Source organism: Triticum urartu, chromosome 2A (genome assembly GCF_056163025.1).
Source record: "Triticum urartu cultivar PI428250 chromosome 2A, HENAU_Tu73, whole genome shotgun sequence".
In the NCBI taxonomy this organism is placed as follows: Eukaryota; Viridiplantae; Streptophyta; class Magnoliopsida; order Poales; family Poaceae; genus Triticum; species Triticum urartu.
In genome coordinates, this window is record NC_141874.1 from 573,077,578 (window position 1) to 573,100,480 (window position 22,903).

General features: G+C 43.6%; 1 long non-coding RNA gene across 1 annotated transcript; it reads left to right on the top strand.

Moving 5' to 3' along the window:
- The first annotated feature begins 7,742 nt into the window (after window positions 1–7,742).
- LOC125538828 (uncharacterized) lies at window positions 7,743–12,314 on the top strand. Its single transcript, XR_007296519.2, has 2 exons — window positions 7,743–11,855; window positions 11,998–12,314. It is a non-coding gene; the product is annotated as an uncharacterized LOC125538828 (long non-coding RNA).
- The last annotated feature ends 10,589 nt before the right edge of the window (window positions 12,315–22,903 follow it).

The window sequence follows — 22,903 nt, forward strand, 5'->3', positions numbered from 1 at the left end:
ATGAGACGGTCACCCGGGTGGGTTACTATGAGACCCCATACTCGTTTAAAGAGTGCAGTGTCATCCTCCCCACATGATTCTCAAGAAACAGCAAGGCTAAATGAAGATAGTCAACGTAGCTCTCTAGTTGATCACCGCAATTCCCCCACACCACCATCGCAGGTTCTAGCTCTTACTTGGCAGTGTGATATGTGGTTGCATGTTCCATACGGTGTCTAGCTTGTAATGCTTCTAATTAGGGTAAATTGCATCTGCTTAGTTTACACACTATACCTGTGAATATGACATGCCTTCCTATTTATGGTACACACTACATCTATGTGTTAACCTTGTTCTTACATGAAACTACCTCTCTTCTATATCCTGCATCAATCACTTACGATGAGTCACCTTTATTCGTTGCATGTTGCATATTATTTCTAGCTTGTTGCCATGTATTGCTTCTAATTTGGTCAAATACATTTGTTAGGGCACCCTTTTAATTTGGCAGAGTGATATTGGTTTCATCTTTCATATGGTTTCTAGCTTGCATCGATTCTAACAAGTTCAAGCACCTTGTGCTTAGTTTACACTTTATACATCATACATGTCAATATGTCACGCCGTCCTATTTTCCATACATATTCTATCCTCCTATCATGCGGCTGCCTTACATGAAAGTAGTGTTCGTTAGTATCATGCATCAATGAGTTCTAAAGAGCAAATTTTATTCCTTTTTCTTGTGGGTTTGACTTGACAAGGCAAAATCAAGAAAGAGGAAGGAAAAGAGTAAGGAAGGCGATGATGGTGGTCCTCTACAGCAACGTAAACAGAGCATCTGTACCGATTCTCCTTGTACTGATAGTGCATTACAAGGTCCAAGTCTCCGCTCCCCTACTCCACCATCCAAGGTGCTTGCTCTAACTTGGCAGTGTGATATCTGGTTGCATGTTGCACATGGTATCTAGCTCGTATTGCTCCTAATTAGTGTAAACTGCATCTGCTTAGCTTACACATGATACATGTGAATATGACACGCTTTCCTGTTTTTGGTACATACTATATCTGTCCATCACACCATGTTCTTACATGAAACTACTCTTCTTGTGTATCCTGCATCAGTCACTTATGATGGGACACCTTTAAGTTGGCAGTGTGATATTGGTTTGCGTCTTGAATATGATTTCTAGCATGTATTGCTTCTAGTTTGATGAACGCCACCTATGACGAGACAGTTTTAACTTGGCAGAGTGATATTGATTGCACCTTCCGTATGGTGTCTTGCAGTGTTTCTAATCCCTTTTTCTTATCGGTTTGACTTCACAATGCAAAATCATTACAGCTAAAGGAAATTAGTCCGGCAATGGACAATGGTGGTCCCTCGGAGCAACTCAAACAGGGGGTCTACAGATTCTACTCCGCCATCCTCCTAACAAGATTCGCAAGACAACACAAGGTTGGACAGTCAATGTAGCTGTGTAGATGATGACTCCCCTACTCCACCATCACAGGTGCTTGCTCTAACTTTTCACTATTATATGTGGTTGCATGTTGCGTATGATGTCTAGCTTGTATTGCTTCTAACTTGAATTGCATCTGCTTACTTTACACATAATGCCTGTGAATATGACATGCGTTCCTGTTTCTAGAACATACATGTACATGATGAGCACATCTCCCCTACTCCACCATCACCGGTGCTTGCTCTTACTTGGAACTATTATACGTGGTTGTGTTTTCCGTATGATGTCTAGTTTGTATTGCTTCTGATTATGTTGAATTGCATCTGCGTAACTTACAACTTATACCTGCAACGATTACTTACCCATAAGACACGCTATCGTACGTGTGAATATGAAACGCTGTCTTTTTTTGTATATATATTCCATCCTCCTATCCTGCGCTTGCCTTACATCAAAGTAGTGTTCGTCTGTATCATGCATCAACCAGTTATGCTGAGCTAATTTTATTCATCTTCTTGTGGTTTTGACTTCATAAGGCAATATCAGAAAATAGGAAGGAAAAGAGTAAGTTAGGGGATGTTGGTGGTCCTCCGCACCGACGCAAACAGAGACTCTCTAGATTTGCCACTTCTACTGCTAATGAAGTTGAAGTCCCAAGTCTACATGATGAGTTCATCTCCTGTACTCCACCATCGCAGGTGCTTGCTCTAAGTTGACAGTGTGATAATTGGTTTCATGTTGCATATGTTGTCTAGCCTGTATTTCTTCTATTTTGATTAAATTGCACCTGCTGAGTTTATACGTTATACATGTGCATATGACATGGCTTTCTGTGTCTAGAATACACTGCATCTATCTATAATACCATGTTCTTACATCAAAGTACTGCTGTTGTGTATCCCGCATCAGTCACTCATGATTGGACGCTTTTAACATGGCAGTTTGATAGTGGTTGCATCTTGCATTGATTTCTACATTGTACTGCTTCTAATTTTTCGAATTGTCACTTATGACAAGACACTTTTAACTTGGCAGAGTAATATTGGTTGCATCTTTCATATGGTGTCTAGCTTGCATTACTTCTATTTTCTTGAAAATCCTTCTGCTTAGTTTGCACATCGTAGCTGTGAATATGTCATGCCGTCCTGTTTTTCTTACATATTCCATCCTCATACGGTTGTCTTACATCAAAGTATTGCTTGTCTGTATCATGCATCAATGAGTTCTGAAGAGTGATTTTATTCTTTTGTGTTGTGGGTACAGCTTGACATGGCAAAGTCAAAAAAGAGCAAGGAAAATAATATAGTAGGGAGTGCTGTTACTCGTCTGGTGAAACGGAAAAGGTTCTGTCGTCGAGATTCTGCTGGTACTTATAGTGCAGTAGAAGGTCCAAGTCCACCGGCTAAATCTACAAACGCAGTATCACCTGCTTCACCAGCTGTAGCATCCGCTTCAACTGTACCAGCATCTCAACCAGTTACTCGTTCGTTTGCTCCAGAACTGGCCAGTTCCCAAGCTGCCTTCACACCTAACACTACTTCCGAAGCACTGCTGACACAACATGACTTGGCAAGATCAGATGAACCTCATGAGCATCAACACCAAGATGGTACCTGACCGAGTCAAGTTGCAGTCGCATGCTCCTTTATATGTACTCTCACAGTTTGATGTAAACTAACACTTTCCATATTCGTTGTTGAACTAGCACCACGGTGCAAGCGGAAACAGACATCAGGGATAATGCTTGACAAATTAACAAAATCTAAAGGAGGAAGAATGGAGATCCATTTTGAGGCAGGTTTAAAAAGGTCACGTGATGCTACAGAGTTAGCCAAGTTAGTATCAGAGGCAGCCGTTGCCGTTAGGTGTCATGCACGTATCCTCCCAACGTGGATCTAGTACAGGAATGAGAAAGACAATACCCAGTTTAACACCTTCCTTGACCATTTATCCATAAGTAATGTTATTCATCGCAATTAGTAATATTGTCTTGCTCTGTCCCATACTTTCTAGCTTCCTCCTAATAAGACTCACATTCTTTTTTCAATAGATGAGGTTCAAGTTGGATCCGAAAGATGATGCAACTAGACAAGCATGCACTCATGTTTTTCAGTCTGCTCTGCGACAGTATCGGTACCACCTTAGAAAATCTCACTTTGAAGGCAAGGCTAACAATGAAATCGCCCAAACATCTCCAGTGGAATATATTACAGATGAATACTGGACAGCCCTCGTTAAACACTGGTCTGATCCAAAGTATCAGGTAGGCTATATGTATTTGATCAGACCACATATTGAACTTGTATTTATGTATGTGCCTTACAAGTGTATCTTCTTCTAGGCTAACTGTTTGAAGAACAAAACCAACCGTTCTAAAGTGAAATTCCAACAGACCACAGGATCTCGTAGCTATATTGCACACTACGGGTTCTTGTAAATAGCTGCTACTTCCTTCTTTTTTTGTGCCATATTATCGTATCTATATTGACTTGTTCCAAATACAGAGGAAATCCCGTGCGGACCAAAAAGAACCTGAACTGAATGCAGTGCAAATCTTCAAGGATTGCCACACTAGCAAGATGAAGGGCATGAGCACACCAGTTCAAGCCGCTGTTGTAAGTCCTTACTCCTGCTGCCTTGAACTGATTGGTACTGTGATGTGTTCATTTAACTACTTGGTTTGCAGCCAATGTCAGTTACTCTGTTCACTTTTATTCACAGTTGTCTTCACGTATCATTTCACCTTACATGGTTTAAAAGAGATGAAGGATATTCTTTTGGTCTTGATCTGTAATCTAGTTGTTATGTTCACATGCGCACACAATGATAAAATAGCTTGTTTGTTTTATATCTGTTTTCCCATGATATGAATGATGTCATACTATGTTCATCCTACTTTAAACCATGTCTCTTTATCCTTAGATGTCAACGAATGTGAGGAAATAGACAATACAGTAGGCATGCTACATGGACATATGTTCCGAAAGTGATTTTATTATGTAGTTGGCACTACAATACATGCTAATGTATTACAGTAGTTCACCAAAATAAGTTATGTATAAACGTTTAACCTACTTTGTTTGTTTTTGTCTCATTAGTAACTTATCTGGTACACTAATCTACAAGTTCAAACTTTCAGGAAGGTATGGAACAAATGATTGAACAGCCACAACCACCTGAAGGTGACGAGGCTACTACAGGCACAATGTCACCTCTTGCTGCAGTGCGTCAGTATCTCTCCACTAACAGTGCAAAAAGCACCTTCCTGCGTAATTCTGGGTTGGTTGTCAAGGTAACCTCGTCCAAATCGCCTACTGAACAAAATCTTCCTGCTAGACAGAGTGATATATCTGTGCTCCAGACACAAGTCCAATCCCTAATGGACGTTGTTTCGGAAACAAGAATAGTGGTTGAGAAATGTTGTCAAGATATGAATGGTTTTGAAACCAGACTATCAGACATTCGCTTTGTTGTTCAAGAGCAATGGCGGAAAAAGGTGGAGATCGTGCTGCTCCATCAGATTCTACATCCTGAAACATTAGCACTCAGGTCAAATGATCTGTGCTTCCATACATCTGATGGTGCTCTTATCTGGAAGGACTGTAAACTTTATGCCAACATGCCTTTTGTTGTATGGTTGGAATTTATTTTATTGTGATACAACATTTATGATGTTGCCTCACGCTGCAGTAATTACGACGCTATTTTTGTATAGTGTAGGTTTATCTTAGTAATGTAATCGGCCAAAAGCTTCGTAGGAGCCCAACAAGCCAACATTCATCGCGCCCATTCCAATTGGGCTAAAAACAATTACGGGCCAAAATTGGCATGTAGCCCACTAAAAATATCTGGGCCTAAATCAGCATAAGTTTTCATATTTTTCTGGTAGGCCTGTGCCCATAGTGGGCCTTTAACAGGCCTAAACATAATATGGGCCCTCAAGTAAAAATAGGCCGTTTACAAGTGTAAATATCTCGAGCCCATAAAATACATGGGACTTTAATAGACCGAAAGTGAGATTGGGCCCTCATTGTGCCAAATAACCCACTGGACTTTAACAGGCCGAAATTCGGACGGGTCGTAAATGCGCCGACCTAATACACGGGCCTTTAACAGGCCGGAACTTCGGTCAGGCTAGATTATCGTCATTTCTATATGGGCCGTTAATGGGCCCGATATGACGTTGGGCAACATATGGCCCATGGTTTACGTCCGGCTTTAACAGGCCGAAAATGACAACAGGCCGAATGTCAGACATGGCCGAATATGACCCAAATCCTTCACGGTCGTTTATGGGCCGAAAGTTTTGATGGCCTGTAAATGGGCCCAAATGAAGCCGGACTTTAACAGGCCGGAAATACACGGGGCCGTAATTCGGCCCAATTACTTAGCGGACTGTTAACGGGCCATAAGTGACCATGGGCTGTGTTGATGACAAGTTTAGGACAGGCCGATTTGACAGAGTATGTTGGGCCTTTAGTTGGGCTGGCCCATTATGGTCGGTAGAATCTTGTGGGCCTTTAGCTAGCCCGGCCCATTATGGTCCGCAAAATCTTGTGGGCCTTTAGCTGGGCCGGCCCATTATGGTCTGCAAAATCGTGTGGGCCTTTAGCTGGGCTAGCCCATTATGGTCCGCTAAATTTTGCGGGCCTTTAGCTGGGCCGGCCCATTATGGTCCACTAAATCTTATGGGCCTTCGGTTGGGCCGCCCATTTAATCTTTGTGGGCCAATTTTGGGCCGGTCCACGTGTCAACATATCATAGGCCCATCTCGCCCATTGGATCCGTCAGCCAATGAGAATTTTACACGTGGAAAATCGGCATTGGTCGTGGTTGTTAACGGGTTATCGAATCCAAAATCCGACCCGATAGCTTAACGGCATTCCGTTACGGTGGATGCCACGTGTCGGTCACCCTTGACGAAAGCACTTCTGTGACGCGCGATTCATCGTCATGGAAGTGGACACTTCCGTGATGATAATTTTGGCAATGTCATGGAACACTTCTACGACAGCACAGGTATGACTATCTTGATTCTGTCATAAATTTGTCATGGATGTACATGCATGACGGAAAACGCGACCTACTGTGACAAACACGTATCATCACGGAAGTGTATTTTTTTGTAGTGCTAGTAGGAACACTAAACTTGTCTATGATCTGACATAGTGGGGATCTGATCGATATATCCAATGATATCGGTGTTCACACTTTCTATGAAACTGAAAAACCAGGACAAGATGCTTGATGCCTTGGAGATATCGAAAGATATTCTTGAGTACCAACCAATTGTGTTTGGTGGATCCAATGGCATTATGGAATGTTGAGTCCCAATATCTCATTTCCGTCATCTCTTGGTCTAAATAGATCTTTCTCTACGTCTAGAGAATGAACTACCATGAGAGTTATGGATGGATAAGATTTGTCCATAATGAATTTCTCCAGTATATTTTGGATATAGACAACATAGTATACCATAATGCATGAATGAAGGTGCTCAAGTTGCAGTAACGAGCGGTGTTTTGGTTTACCCAAATCCTTCATTTAAACTTCGTCATTAGATGATTACATGTGTCGTCATTGCAGACATACAAACATGGATAATCATCTTTGCAGGAGTAATCCTTTTGTATAAGGAACTCACTACGTCAGTTGTCCCATATGTACCGACCACAATAATTCGTATGGTGATTTACTAGTTTTACACAATGTATGTTGCATTTTGTATTTTGATTCAGAATTGAGATTCCATGGGAAATCAATCATATATATCTGAATCTAGTGATCCACATGGATATGTAATCACTACATCTATCAACTGCAGAGATAGATGATTTTGAACTGCCAATGATATAATTTATCGAAATGAGATTCCACCTCTGGAGAATAGTTGGGTATCTGCGTGAACCCTTGTGCTACAATACTTTCTCTTTGTTTCACCACCTCGTTATTCTCAATCCTGTTTCCAGAAGAAAACTGGTGTAGGTATTGCTTATGAATACCTTCTTATTATTGGGCAAGATCATTTCTACCTAGATTATACCCTTTGCTTCAGTTCAGTCCGAGTGTTGTTCACACTTTGCCATGACCATGGTCTTTGGATCTGAATCATTTGAAAGCTTTTTGCAATCTAGTTGAGAAATGTATGTCGACAATTGTAGACTTCCGCTTATATGATTCTCCAAAATCTATATATCGATATATATAGTTGATGGAAATATCGTTACCCATGGTGACTGCTCGCGATTTCCCAATGCGATTGAGTCGGGTATTCCGATGTCCCGGTCATTGTGTGCACTATGACCTGGGTTGGTGGAGGTTTCCCGTCCACTGGGTGTATACTACCCATCAGGTGTCTGTCAACGTGAAGTTGACTTGTATTTACTGATTCACAGGCCTTGATATCCTTGCTTGCGAGAAGCTGAATCCTAATGTACTATTACCGTACTTCTCCCCCTATTGCTTTGAACGGGGAATTGAGTGGTTTTAGTTGGTACCTCCACTCTTTCGGGCATATTTTTCAGGATTGTAGGATTGTATGACACCTTTATATTCAATAAATGAATGTGGCAGGTTATTTGCAATGAGTTGCAAATCTTTTGAACGCATGGTTCAGATCTTTGAGTACGTGGATTTGAGGCAGAAATGTGTTGAACATTCCACTAATTTCCTGGCATTCTTTATGGTACTTGAAATCTCCCCCTAATGCCTGGAAATATTCCTCATGAATCAGCATACTGGCCTTGAATAACTCCCCATGCGAGGGGCTCGAGGTATTGATGGAAATACAGTTATTCCTCACATAGATCCCAACTATATGTTGAGGGGCCAATGATGTATGTCGGGTGGTGATATCGATATGCAACCGAATTACCGCAGATAGGAAATACTTGGTAGATATCCACATATCAAAGATAGAGGGGAATAATATTATGCAGTTCTGTCATGAGCGTGTAAAACTGCATGACTCCAACGTAAAGTTGGTAAGTTGCAATTCCAAAGTAAAGATAATGCAATGAGCTTAAATCTTTGGATATGATTCTACCAAACCATTTTGAGTCTAGAAATTAGGACAAATTGCTAAACTTCAATCCAAGGGCCATAGAGAAGGCACTCAAGGAGAATTCTGCAATGTTATCCATTCAATTTGCTTGAAATCGATGTCAGGATAATGAGCCAATGGTTTCGTGTGAATAAAGCACACACTGAAGACCATCATGTAGATATGTCTTTTAGAACCATGAAATACCTGAATAGTCTAGTCAATGGATGGGAAGAGCCACTTATCTCAACTTGATGCATTCAAGGAGTCTGAGTGGTTTATCGTACACTTTAAGGTGTGCGAGCCTTAAAATTAGCTTCCCTATGTCACTTTTAGTGCACATGGAATCCAAATGTTGTTAGAATTTAGCATCATAATAATCATAAACTATTGGAATTGCTGACAGTTTTGGTTTCAACCCAATGTCTCGATGACCAAGGCGAGTATGCCAAGTTTTTCATGTACAAGACACTCTGGAAAACTATTTCGTACACAACATGTGCAACGGGTTGTGTTATATGTGTAGTGCAATCCAAATGATACACAGAGAGTGTGCTTGCCATATCCGTTGCATATGGTAAAGAGAAGTTATTTCTCTTTGTTGTCATCATAAGTTTCGCTATGGAAACTATTTTGACGGATACCTCCATAGTTTAGTAGGGTACGAGTTAAACCTGAGAAGCAATAAAGCATCCCGATGTTACTCGAGTACCCACAGGGATAGTAAATATAACTCCAGTTGAGCCAACAAATACCTCATCGCGTCTAGCGATTTTAAAATATCTCCTTTCTCTCAATGAGAGTGGAAACATTGAACTTCCCTGAGTATAGAGTTTGTGGAGCATCTGCCACAAGGCACATATCATTTTTCATCGGATTTACTCCCGTAGAAATCTATATATAGACATGAAGATTCTTAATATAAAATCACTGTCAGATATATAGACATACAAATGTATTTGTACCAAAGTGCTGATACAATATATTGGGATATACAATATATGCCGATGACAACAATATTTATGTTGTTGTTACAACATCGTAAATGGACATTAATTTTATTGACCACTCAGGAGATTAAAAGACTATCCATAGTCTCCAAACATGTCGGTTGAGGCATATTCAACCACATGTTCTCCGTGCCCATAGGATCCCATCATCATTGGTGATGTCGAGTTGAAGGTTGAAGTGAGCTTCAAACCTTTGCCCTTGAGTTCATTGTATCCCAGGAATTGCTAATACAGAATAACCAAATGCTGAGATCTGAATCTAATGCCTTATGATATATAAGACATCATTTTTCTGTTAGCGGTGTGATCCTGACCAGAGGTGAATCCTACGGTCTTGGATTGCACACATTATTTCACGAGACACAAGAGCGATCATGATGTCCATGGCCTAGATAGGGCAGTGGTGGCCATTGAGGACGAATGCCTCAAACTCTATAGCCATATGTTACCTCTACGGGTAAACCAGAGATAATTAATTTACAACTAGTAAATTAAAGACCATCATGGTTGATATTGTAATGAACTTAGCAAAAAAACAAAGGGTATTTCAAGAAGTTATCTTGAAACCATTAGTGTGAATCTCAAATTGCTAAGTATGACATCTTGAAGATAGGGAGTAGATCTTGCAGCACTAGGGAGTATAATCTGATGAAATCAGTAGATACTCACTCCTAATGCATTATGTCATGACTTAGTAAAATGTGTGGAAGAGCACTTTGTAAAGCAATCATAATGTCGAAACGACAAAATATAGGCTTTATCAGTAGTCATCGACAATCTGAAGAGGCAGTAGATCCATATGACTACTGTGTGATCTCAAGAATCAATTTGAAGAAATCACCTTGAATTTTGCATCCGTATTTGCAAGAAATTGAAAATCTCAATTGCAAATAGACGTATTAATCTCAACATGTGGTTAACATGGAAATAGATACATCATAGAAATATTCCGGAATACCTTGTACTCAACGGAGAAACAGTACTGCAGAGGCACTGAATTTATCTTTGTAAGAGATTAAAAATCTCTACTGCAAATGGACATAATTAATCTCAACACGTGATAAACGTGGAAATGTATTATGTCAACTTAAGATCTGGAATACATCTCGGTACTCAACAGAAAAATACTACTAATGTAGTGAATAATAATGATGCTGCAAACTTGATGCTCAAGTGTAAACTTGAATTTTACCGACCTCAAATTAAATGAGATGATCTTGTATCAAGTTGCAAGATAATTTAGCAAGGTGAATTAGTATTTTGCGAGAGAAAATTAATCTCAATCGCATTGAGATTGTTTTGTGAGAAAAAAAATTATATTTCTCAATCGCAAAACAGTATTGTTGTGCGAGAAAACTTAATCTCAATCACAAAACAATGTCATCGTGCTAATAGGACATGTTATAGGTATTGCCAAAAAGCAAACACATTGAACATGCCACATACAATAACCACGTATTTTCTGGAATGTTACACTCAACAGAAGATGCAGTAATCAACAGTGTCTAAGACAGCAAATAATAGTAAACAGTATACTGTTAACAGGATCAATTTGTGAACCCCAGGAAAGAAGGGGATTATTGCAAAAATTGGCCTGGACACTGTTTCCGGCTGCTTTGCTAATCCGTGCAAATACAGGGATTTGAGTGCAAAATAGCGAAGGATAAGGTTCCTTATCCACCATCTACTTTCTCTCCCGAGCGGTTCCTCATGGGATTAACCGCCGCCGGCCTTGCTGTCCCCGCGAGGGCTTCCTCGCCGGCGGAGAGGACCGCCGCCGCGTGCCGTTGGTGGCCTCGGGTGCTACCACGCCACGCGAGGTCTGTGGTCTAGGGCACGGCCGCCACGCCTATGCGACAGTTCCGCCGGGAGTCGTCGCCGCGGAAACGGCCGAGGCGCGGGTGGCCATAGGCTTACATCGCTGCTCTGCCGGAGGTCTCTGCGCCGCAGGACTTGCTGTGTTGCCGCCGCTGCCACCGCGCGCAGACACGCCGGAGAGCGACGCTGTTGCGTCATCGGCCGACAGTAGTATGCCGCCACCCGCGCGCCTAGGCGGCCACGCCTCCGAGGAGCCCGGCCGGGAGCCATGGCCATAGGCACCACCGTCCTGGGAGCAGCGTCGAGGCCGCGCCGCTGGTCGGTAGCACCGCCCTCGCGGTGAGCGCCTCCGTCTCACGCCGAGAAAGAAGTCCATGGCTGCACCATGGGCGTCGCCACTGTTGCGGGCTGGGCACCGCTCTCACGACCTCCAGCCAGAGCCTCTGCGCGATGGAGACCTGGCCGGGAGGGATGTGTTGTGCCACAACCAAGAAGATGTTGCTGTTCTTCTGGCTGTTGCTTGCCTGAAGACAAATGCCAAAGGTACTAGTTCCTGACGATAGCTTTTGTTGTTTGCAAAAATAAAATCGGAAAGTAGCACCTTGTTCATGTAGTAATTAGATCAAGACTTTGCTATCTGGTGGTTGCTTGATCTCCCCTGACCCCGACTTGTCTATTTCTCGAGGCCAATCAATCGAGACGAAGTAGTGCCCATCGTCGGCGCCGCTGCTGGGAGATCGGGACCGTTTCGCCGGCCGAAGGCGGGCACCGCCGCGCTATGCCGAGACCCGAGAGTCACGGCCGATGGCTGGGAGCGCGCGTGTCCCCTTGCGCTGTTCAGCGCCGGGTCCGGGCTCACCACGCCGCCGCTTGGGGCCGGTCTGAAGTTCGGCAGTTCGTCGGGGCTGCCTCCGCCTTGTCCTATTGCTCTCTGTAAGAGCGTGCTGATAACGTGTTGAAAACGAGAGACAATCGATAGTAATGAATCCAGTTATCCTTTCATTAGATGATCCAAGTATTTATACAGATGGAACAGACGTGATCGATCACAGGAGGCGTCTGTTCTGGGAAGAAGAAAATCGACGCGACGGTTGCAAATATGGCAACTGCCTGCGGTTAGACAAGGGGAGATTCCCCCATAATTAACACATGTTAATTAACTTTAGGGCACCTCTAGTCGCCGGCGCACCGGCCGAATGTTTCGGCCGGTCTGCTCCCAGCCGCCCGATCTACCCGATCTACTATGCAACACCGTCAGATCCAAGCTTCTCTTCTATTTTTTTACCTTGTCCTTAGGCCGGTCTACTCCCAGCCGCCCGATCTACTATGCAACACCGTCAGATCCAAGCTTCTCTTCTATTTTTTTACCTTGTCCTCGTCTCCCCGAGCGCTCGCCGTGCCGATCGCCCGTCGGGGCCACCCCATGCTCCGGCACTCAGCTCGCCCTGGCCGCTCGCCGCCCTGGCCGCCGGTTGGAGCTGACCGCTCGCCGCCTCGGCCGCCCGTCGGAGCGCCATGGATGCAGCTCCGCGATTCAGCTCGTCCAGTCCGCTCGCCGCCCCGCGCTCCGGGACTCAGCTCACCCCGACCGCTCGCTGCCCCCGCTGCTCATCGGAGTGCCATGGATGCAGCTCCGCCTCACCGATGAATGGTTCCAGCAAAAAACAGAGATGCCACGTGGTAGCATTTTCCCGTGTCAGTCGTAGCAAATGAAGACAACGGTTGCAGCAAAAAAAATCCATCAGCGTCGTTATTGTAGCAAAAATGTTAATCGGATGTAGCAAAACACAGCGCCAATGGTAGCAAAAAACGAGGATGTTGCAACAAAAATGTCATCCCCGTCGTCGCCGGTCACACCTCAGTCGTAAAAAAAGGACCATGGCCGCATGAATGGATGTAGCAAAAACACAGACAGTAGTAGCAAAAAATTGACACGGTTGTAGCTTTTATCTCAATGGTTAAAGCTTTTCCCCTCTACGGTGGAAGCATTTCTATAAACGATTGAAACTTCTTTCTTTTTGAGCAGCGTTTGGGTGAAAGCTTTTCTCTATCGTTCGGTTGAAGCTTTTTTTCATCAAAGGTTGTAGCGTTTTATATAGACGGTTGTAGCTTTCCTCGATAGATCGCTTATAGCTTTCTGTATATACGGTTGACGCATTTTTAATCTTGGGTTGAAGCTTTCCTGTCAACGGTTGCAGCACTCGCCAGCCTCCCCAGCTACCGCGCATCTCTGATTGAAGCAAAAAATACCATCGGTTCCAGCAAAAAAACTCTATGGTAGTAGCAAAATCAAAACACAGTTGTAGCAAAAAATAATGATCATTCGTCATCTCGCCGTGACGTCGAGGTTCCAGCAAATTTGTGCCGCGAGGTGCAATCCTGCCATGGCTGGTTGCAGCTCCGACGTGGCCAGGTCCGGCGAGGTAGGAAGAGCTCCGATGCACGTGGATCCGCGCGGATCTGGTCGAGGGCGGCCAGATCTGCTGAACGGCGGCACGCCTGGGAGGCCTGCGGCGCGGGGTGATGCGTTGACCATGGCAGCGGGGAGAGAGAAAGAGAGAGATACACGAGAGGAAGAAGAGAAAAGGAAGGAGGACTAGTCGTCTCGGGTCCATCACGCCACGTGGTTGCTCGTGAGTGGGTCGCATCGCGCGCGCGTGGACTGGACTGGCCGAAGCTTCGGCCGGTGCCCCGGTCCCAAACGTTTCTCTTAACTTTAACAGTATGAAGTATCTGTTTACTCAACTAGATCTGAATCTCCGAAAGCAAGGATGTATGAAAACGATTCCAGACTATGACTACGTATTTCTTATACCCCGGCAAGGCTAATGTAATGGACGATGCCCTGAGTTGCAAGTCTTATTGCAACAACCACATGACTTATAAAACTCAACCCTTGCAAGATGATCTCACTTACGGAGAGCATTCGATCCTTGTTCTCGTTCAAGCTGAACGCCACGCTCGTATGGGGGCTATCAAATTCTTAAGTTTCGTGGTCAAATCATTCTGAAGATGAAGCCATTTGGGAACTCGAGGATCGTCTTCGAGATGAATATCCAGTTTTGTTTTCGTCTACCTCCTAAAATCTTGGAACAAGATTTCTTATAATGGAGGAGATTTGTAACGCCCGAATAATTGAGCTATAGTAATCCCCTGCTAATGATGTCATGTCATAATTTTATTGTTGCTAGGTCCCATGCTAGTTCAAACTAATTCAAATTTCAAATTTAAAATAAAGTCAAACAACTAAAGTTTTCAAATGTCAAAACTAAAATGTTTAGAGTATTACAAATATTCCATAACTAATTATGGTGGTGAACCAACATTTCTTTACAAAGTATTTAAATGCCCTTTGGTGAAGAAAACAGTGGCTATAACAAATAATTAAATGCTTTTTAAAATTATAAAAATACCAACTAGCTGATTTAAGTGCCAAACTTAAATCTGGCAGAGTCCTAATTTGTGACACTAATTTAGGTGCAAGAATTGTATTATATAAGACTAAAACTATATGGAAAGAAATTAGGAACCAGAAACTATTTAAAAGGAAAAGAAAAGCTAAATAAAAAGAAAAAAGGAAAACTCCCCTTGGGCCTTAGCCCACCCAGCCAGCCCACTCCCTCCCCCCCCCCCCCCCCCCGCGGTCGTCCTCGGTCGCCACCCGACCAGCTCGTCGGCGTTATGGGCGAGGGGATAAGATCCCCCGATGCCTCGGGCTCCCCTCGCCCCCTCCCACTTGCCCTCGCGCTCCCCTCATCCACTCCCCCCTTCCCTCACGCTCTTTTCTCCCCTCCCAGATCCATCTTCTTTCTCCCCCTCGCTACACCGAACCGCCATCGCCATGACCAAGCTCACCGGCGTGGCCTTCGTCACCCCACGCCCTGGGCCCGTGTCCAACATGTCTTCTGTGCTCCTCTGCTTCGCCTACGACCCTGGATCGATGAGGAGGACCACCAGCGCTATCGCCCACTTCGTCTTCTTCCTCGGATCATCGTCATCATTCGTCGTCGATCCGGCCAAACCTGTGCACCCCTAAGCTCCCGCCGGCCGCCATGTGCCTCAACATGAGTTCTCCCTCGACTCCACTGTTTCCCACTTTCAGTTCGTCGCCGTAGCCGTCGTAGGCGAGCGCCCACAGCGGGCTGCGTGGACACGCTCACCGCGTGATGGCCGCGCCAAACAGGCCTCCCCACCGGCCCCTCCCGCGCCCCGGCACCTTGCCTCACGCAGGCTCGCAATCGCCTCTCTACTCCTGCCATTGCTGCGGACTGCTTGCGTTGCGCTACTTCCTGCCGCTGCTGGCCCCGTGCGTGCCGCGTCGTCCCTCGCCCCCTGCCCCCACGCCCGCCGTCGCCAAGCCCGTGCGCCGTTGGCCGCCTTTGCCGTGTGCCCGCCGGCGCCCAGTCGCCTCGTGCCGCCGCCTGCTGCAACTTCGTCCATCCGTGCGCTCGCCCCGCTCACTGTTGCGCCGCCCTGCCCGCACTCGCCCCTCCCCGTGCGACGCCTACTTGCCCGCGCCGCCTCCTCTGCCGCCCCACTACGCCGCCTGCGATCCCCGCGGCCACCTCCGTCGTCCGGCGCCGGCGCCGCGCCGGCGCCCTGGCGCATCCCCCCTCTACCGTGACCGTTTGGGCGGGCGCCCGCGCCCGCCCCCGTGACGCCCATCGCCCGCTAGGCCCCCTGGGGGTATGACAGCTGGGGCCCGCCCCTGTTCTGTAAAATAAAAATAAAAAGATTTAAAAATAGAAAACAAAAATAATTATAAATTACTTAGCTAATTAATCAATAAAAAAGTTAATTAACTTATTTAACAAACTGTTTAATCTGTAATTAGTCAAATGAACCAATGACAGGGGCCCCACCCCCAGTTGACTAGTCAAACGTTGACTGGTCAACTGGGACCCCTTGGCCCGCCTGTGAGCCACTGGGTACAGTTCTGTGTACCTTGTGTTGGGTGCATCTAGCATTTTAGCATTTATTTTTGAATTAGCAATAATTTCAGAATATTGCTAAAACTTTAGAAAATCATAGAAAATAATCCATAGCTCGGATGAAAAAGTTTTATACGTGAAAGTTGCTCAGAAAAACGAGACAAATCCGACTACACTCTCTGTTCATCTATCATGTGCCCCTAGCATAGCGAACATGCAACCGTCCCTCTCCGTTTCATCTGTCCGAAAATGCCAAACTTCAGGAAAACTTTCCCGGATGTCTTTTCCCATAACCTATATTGTGCAACACTGCATTAGAACAACCTTAGCACTGCGTATTGTCTTGTCATGCCTAATATTGCACTTGTTTTCTCTGTATTTATTGTTTCTTCCCCCTCTTCTCTCTAGTAGACCCCGAGACCGCTGCTGATGCCCCGGTGTTCGACTACATTGACGACGACCCTTCTTCCTTTTCAGCAGAGCTTCCAGGCAAGCCCTCCCTTTGACCATTCTGATATCGCCCATTTCATTCTCTCTTGCTTGCATTAGATTTTGCTATTGTTATTGTTTGCTCCTATTCTGATGCATAACCTGCTTTTTTACCTACTATTGTTACCGACCTACTTATTCTAAACTGCTTAGCATAGGTTGGTTAGTGATCCATCAGTGACCCCCACCTTGTCCCTATTGCCCCTGCTTCATCATCGATGACTCGATCAATGTGATCGACGACCAGAGACCGACACATCACTTCACCCCTTTAGTTGTACGACTCTTCATAGTTACTATTGAGTGTCGAGGGTGATAGCTCGTAACACACTCCTGATGATAAATCTATAATGCAGTTATTCGGTCGTGGTCATCGAGTGTGATTCCTCCTTCACCATTCCCGATACGACTCTGTCATGCAAACCCTCAAGTGTGAACCTCGAGGGTGATTCCTCCCATGTTCACCTTGATGATTACATCGAGTGGAATCCACCGAGGGTGATTCCTTGGGGTTTCCCCCTTGATGTTTGGACACATGGTTACCTTGACTTTACTTGAGACCTTTGTGAAAGTAGGGCGGGCTCGGAGAGCACCCGTAAGATGTTACAGTGGCACCTGGCTGTTTAGCGGTATCACCCAGGAGGGGTGGTAGCCACGGACTTGTCCCAACAGCCGTCACTTCTTTTAATAATGCACTAACAGGTTTGGGTATTTGTTCTGAGTTGGCCACTGGTCTATACGCACTAACCGCCACACGAGAATAGTTATGGGCCTCGGCGTCGTAGTATTAGCTAGAGCTTTGTCAGACGTCCAGTTTAGCATTGTGGCCGGGCCGGATCGCGCCATCCAGGCAGAGGTGGTGCTAGTATCCCCTTGCGCACAATGACTCGCGGTGCAAAGGGCGATGGGCCCAAGACCTCTGAGCGCTTAGGATGTAGACCGGCGGGGACCTCTCTGCTGAGCCTATTCAAATATTGCTCATAGATAATCTTGATCATAAACCCATAATTCATCGATCTCAACAAACACACCGCAAAAAGAAGATCACATCGAATAGATCTCCACGAGAGAGGGGGAGAACATTGTATTGAAATCCAAAAAGAGAGAAGAAGCCATCTAGCTACTAACTATGGACCCGAAGGTCTGAGGTAAACTATTCACACTTCATCGGAGGGGCTATGATGATGTAGAAGCCCTCCGTGGTGGATTCCCCTTCCAGCGGAGCTCCAGAACAGGCCCCAAGATGGGATCTCGTGGATACAGAAAATTGTGGCGGTGGAATTAGGTTTTTGGCTCCGTATCTGATCGTTCGAGGGTACGTAGGTATATATCGGAGGAAGAGGTATGTCGGTGGAGCAACGGGGACCCACGAGGCATGGGGGCGCGCCCTAGGGGGGAGGGCGCGCCCCCACCCTCGTGGCCACCTCCTGGCATTCTTGACGGGGGTCCAAGTCTCATGGATCATATTCGGTGAGAAAATCACGCTCCCGAAGGTTTTATTCCGTTTGGATTCCGTTTCTTCAAAACACTGAAATAGGCAAAAAAACAACAATTCTGGGTTGGGCCTCCGGTTAATAGGTTAGTCCCAAAAGTAATATAAAAGTGGAAAATAAAGCCCAATATAGTCCAAAACAGTAGATAATATAACATGGAGCAATCAAAAATTATAGATACGTTGGAGACGTATCAGGCATCCCCAAGCTTAATTCCTGCTCGTCCTCGAGTAGGTAAATGATAAAAAAGATAATTTTTGATGCGGAGTGCTACTTGGCATAATTTCAATGTAATTCTTCTTAATTGTGCTATGAATATCCAGATTAGAAAGATTCAAGACAAAAGTTCATATTGACATAAAAATAATAATACTTCAAGCATACTAACTAAGCAATTATGTCTTCTCAAAATAACATGGCCAAAGAAAGTTCATCTCTACAAAATCATATGGTTTAATCATACTTCATCTTCGTCACACAAAATACTCAAATCATGCACAACCCCGGTTTCAGCCAAGCAATTGTTTCATACTTTTAGAATTTTCAAACTCTTTCAACTTTCACGCAATATATGAGTGTGAGCCATGGACATAGCACTATATGTGGAATAGAATATGTTGGTTGTGGAGAAGACAAAAAGGAGAAGATGGTCTCACATCAACTAGGCGTATCAACGGGCTATGGAGATGCCCATTAATAGATATCAATGTGAGGAGTAGGGATTGCCATGCAACGGATGCACTAAGAGCTATAAATGTATGAAAGCTCAACAAAATGCAACTAAGTGGGTGTGCATCCAACTTGCTTGCTCACGAAGACCTAGGGCACTTCAGGAGGCCCATCGTAGGAATATACAAGCCAAGTTCTATAATGAAAAATTCCCACTAGTATATGAAAGTGACAAAACAAGATACTCTCTATCATGAAGAACATGGTGCTACTTTGAAGCACAAGTGTGGAAAAAGAGATAGTAGCATTGTCCCTTCTCTATTTTCTCTCATTTTTTGGGCCTTCCTTTTTTATGGCTTTCTCTTTTTTATTATTCCTCACTTGGGACAATGCTCTAGAATGATGATCATCACACTTCTATTTATTTACTACTCAATTATTACAACTCGATACTAGAACAAAGTATGACTCTATACGAATGCATCCGGCGGTGTACTGGGATGGGCAATGACTCAAGAGCGACATGTATGAAAGAATTATGAGTGGTGGCTTTGCCACAAATACTATGTCAATTACGTGATCATGCTAGGCAATATGACAATGATGAATGTGTCATGATGAATGGAACGGTGGAAAGTTGCATGGCAATATATCTCGGAATGGCTATGGGAATGCCATAATAGGTAGGTATGGTGGCTGTTTTGAGGAAGGTATATGGTGGGTGTAATGCATCGGCAAAAATTGCGCGGTACTAGAGAGGCTAGCAATGGTGAAAGGGTGAGAGTGCGTATAATCCATGGACTCAACGTTAGTCATAATGAACTCGCATACTTATTGCAAAAATCTACAAGTCATCAAAACCAAGCATTACGCACATGCTCCTAGGGGGAAGGTTGGTAGGAGTTAACCATCGCGCGCCCCCGACCTCCACACAAGGGAAGACACTCAAAGAATATCTCATGTTTCAAATTTGTTACACAATGTTTACCATACGTGCATGCTACGGGACTTGCAACCTTCAACACAAGTATTTCTCAATTTCACAACTACTCAACTAGCATGACTCTAATATTATCACCTCCATATCTCAAAACAATTATCAAGCATCAAACTTTTCTTAGTATTCAACGCACTCAAAAGAAAGCTTTACAAATCTTGAATACCGAGTAGATTAAAATTATTAAGCAAACTACCATGCTATTTAAGACTCTCAAAATAATCTAAGTGAAGAACGAGAGATCAATGGTTTTTATAAAACAAATCCACCACCGTGCTCTAAAAGATATAAGTGAAGCACTAAAGCAAAACTATATAGCTCAAAGGATATAAGTGAATCACATAGAGTATTCTAACAAATTCCAAATCATGTATGGCTCTCTCAAAAGGCGTGTACAGTAAGGATGATTGTGGTAAACTAAAAAACAAAGACTCAAATGATACAATGATACAAGACGCTCCAAGCAAAACACATATCATGTGGTGAATAAAAATATAGCTCTAAGTAAAGTTACCGATGGAAGTAGACGAAAGAGGGGATGCCTTCCGGGGCATCCCCAAGCTTTGACTTTTTGGTGTCCTTATATTATCTTGGGGGTGCCATGGGAATCCCCAAGCTTAGGCTCTTGCCACTCCTTGTTCCATAATCCATCAAAAGATTTCACCCAAAACTTGAAAACTTCACAACACAAAACTCAACAGAAATCTCATGAGCCCCGTCAGCGAAAGAAAACAAAACACCACTTCAAGGTACTGTAATGAACTCATTCTTTATTATATTGGTGTTAAACCTACTATATTCCAACTTCTCTATGGATTATAAACTATTTTACTAGCCATAGATTCATCAAAATAAGCAAACAACACACGAAAAACAGAATCTGTCAAAATCAGAACAGTCTGTAGTAATCTGTAACTAACGCAAACTTCTGGAACGTGAAATATTCAGCCAAATTAAAAGTTCTAGATAATTTGTTTATTGATCTACAGCAAAAAGAATCAACTAAAAAGTACGTTCCTATGATTTATGAAAACTAATCTTGTGCACACAAAGTTTTTGTTTTCTGCAGCAGAATCAACATAACTACTACCGTAGGTAATCCTAACGGTTTTACTTGGCACAAACACTAATTAAAATACAAAGACACATCTAACCGGAAGGTATACAAATTATTTATTCCTAAACAGAAGCAAAAAGCAAAAAACTAAAATAAAATTGGGTTGCCTCCCAACAAGCGCTATCGTTTAATGCCCTTAGCTAGGCATAAAAGCAAGGATAGATCTAGGTGTTGCCATCTTTGGTAGGCAATTCTTCAATGAGACATCTACCAGCTTTAGGAATTTCTTTCTTTTTAGTAATTATCAAACTTTTAGGCACAAAATCAAAAAAATAATCCGTAACAAATGGTTCCTTAATGATAGCAAAAAGATTGGGATGAATACTTATAGATTTAAGACCCGCAATTTCCTTACTAGAGGATTCACCCTTACTTTTAGGAACATACATAAGCTTGGCAATTTTAGTAGGAGGACTTGGAGTATTCTTTACGGAAGAAAAAGCGGTTCCCAAATTGGTAATGATACCATCAAGTTTATCGATTCTAGTAGAATCTTGATTTATTTTCTCATTAAGTATGGGTTCCTTCTCCTTAATATTTTCAAAGTTACTCCTACCTTAGATCCATATTGGGTAATTTGATTGTGGATCTTTTTATCTAGATTTTCAATTAACTCAACGGTAGCAACTTTATTTTCGATAATTTTGAGTTTTTGCATTACATGCTCCAAAGTTAACATAGTTCCATTAACCAAGAGAGGTGGTGAGCCAAATAAATCTATCATAGCATTATAAGAGTCAAAAGTGTGGCTACCCAAGAAATTCCCTCCGGTAATGGTATCAAGGATATATCTATACTAAGGATTAGCACCTACATAAAAATTGCGGAGAAGAACTGAAGTAGATTGCTTCCTGGTAGATCTATTTTGAGCATTGCAAATTCTGTACCAAGCATCTTTTAGATTTTATCCCTCCCTTTGTTTAAAATTTAGAACTTCATTCTCGGGAGACAACGGAGAAGATATAAGACTAGCCATAATGACAAGCAAGCAACCCAACACACGAGCAAACAAAAAGCAAGCAAGAAAAAGGCAAACGGAAAAGGAGAGGGCAAATAAAATGGCAAGGGTGAAGTGGGCCAGGGAGAGGAAAATGAGAGGCAAATGGCAAATAATGTTATGCGAGAGATAGGGATTGTGATGGGTACTTGGTATGTTGACTTTTGCGAAGACCTCCCCGGCAACGGCGCCAGAAATTCTTCTTACTACCTCTTAAGTACTGCGTTGGATTTTCCCGAATAGGAGAGGATGATGCAGCAAAGTAGCGTAAGTATTTCCCTCAGTTTTTGAGAACCAAGGTATCAATCCAGTAGGAGGCTACGCGCGAGTCCCTCGTACCTACACAAAACAAATAGCTCAACGCAACCAACGCGATTAGGGGTTGTCAATCCCTTCACGGTCACTTACGAGAGTGAGATCTGATAGAGATGATAGATGATATTTTTGGTATTTTTGGTATAAAGATGCAAAGTAAAATAAAAAGCAAAGTAAAAAAGCAAAGCAATAATAAAGTGATAGAAGATTAATATGATAGAGAATAGACCTGGGGGCCATAGATTTCACTAGTGGCTTCTCTCAAGAGCATAAGTATTTTACGGTGGGTGAACGAATTATTATTGAGCAATTGACATAATTGAGCATAGTTATGAGAGTATCTAGGTATGATCATGTATATAGGCATCATGTCCGAGACAAGTAGATCGACTCCTGCCTGCATCTACTACTATTACTCCACTCATCGACCACTATCCAACATACATCTAGAGTATTAAGTTAATGAAAACAGAGTAACGTCTTAAGCAAGATGATATGATGTAGAGGGATAAATTCATGCAATATGATAAAAACCCTATCTTGTTATCCTCGATGGCAACAATACAATACGTGCCTTGCTGCC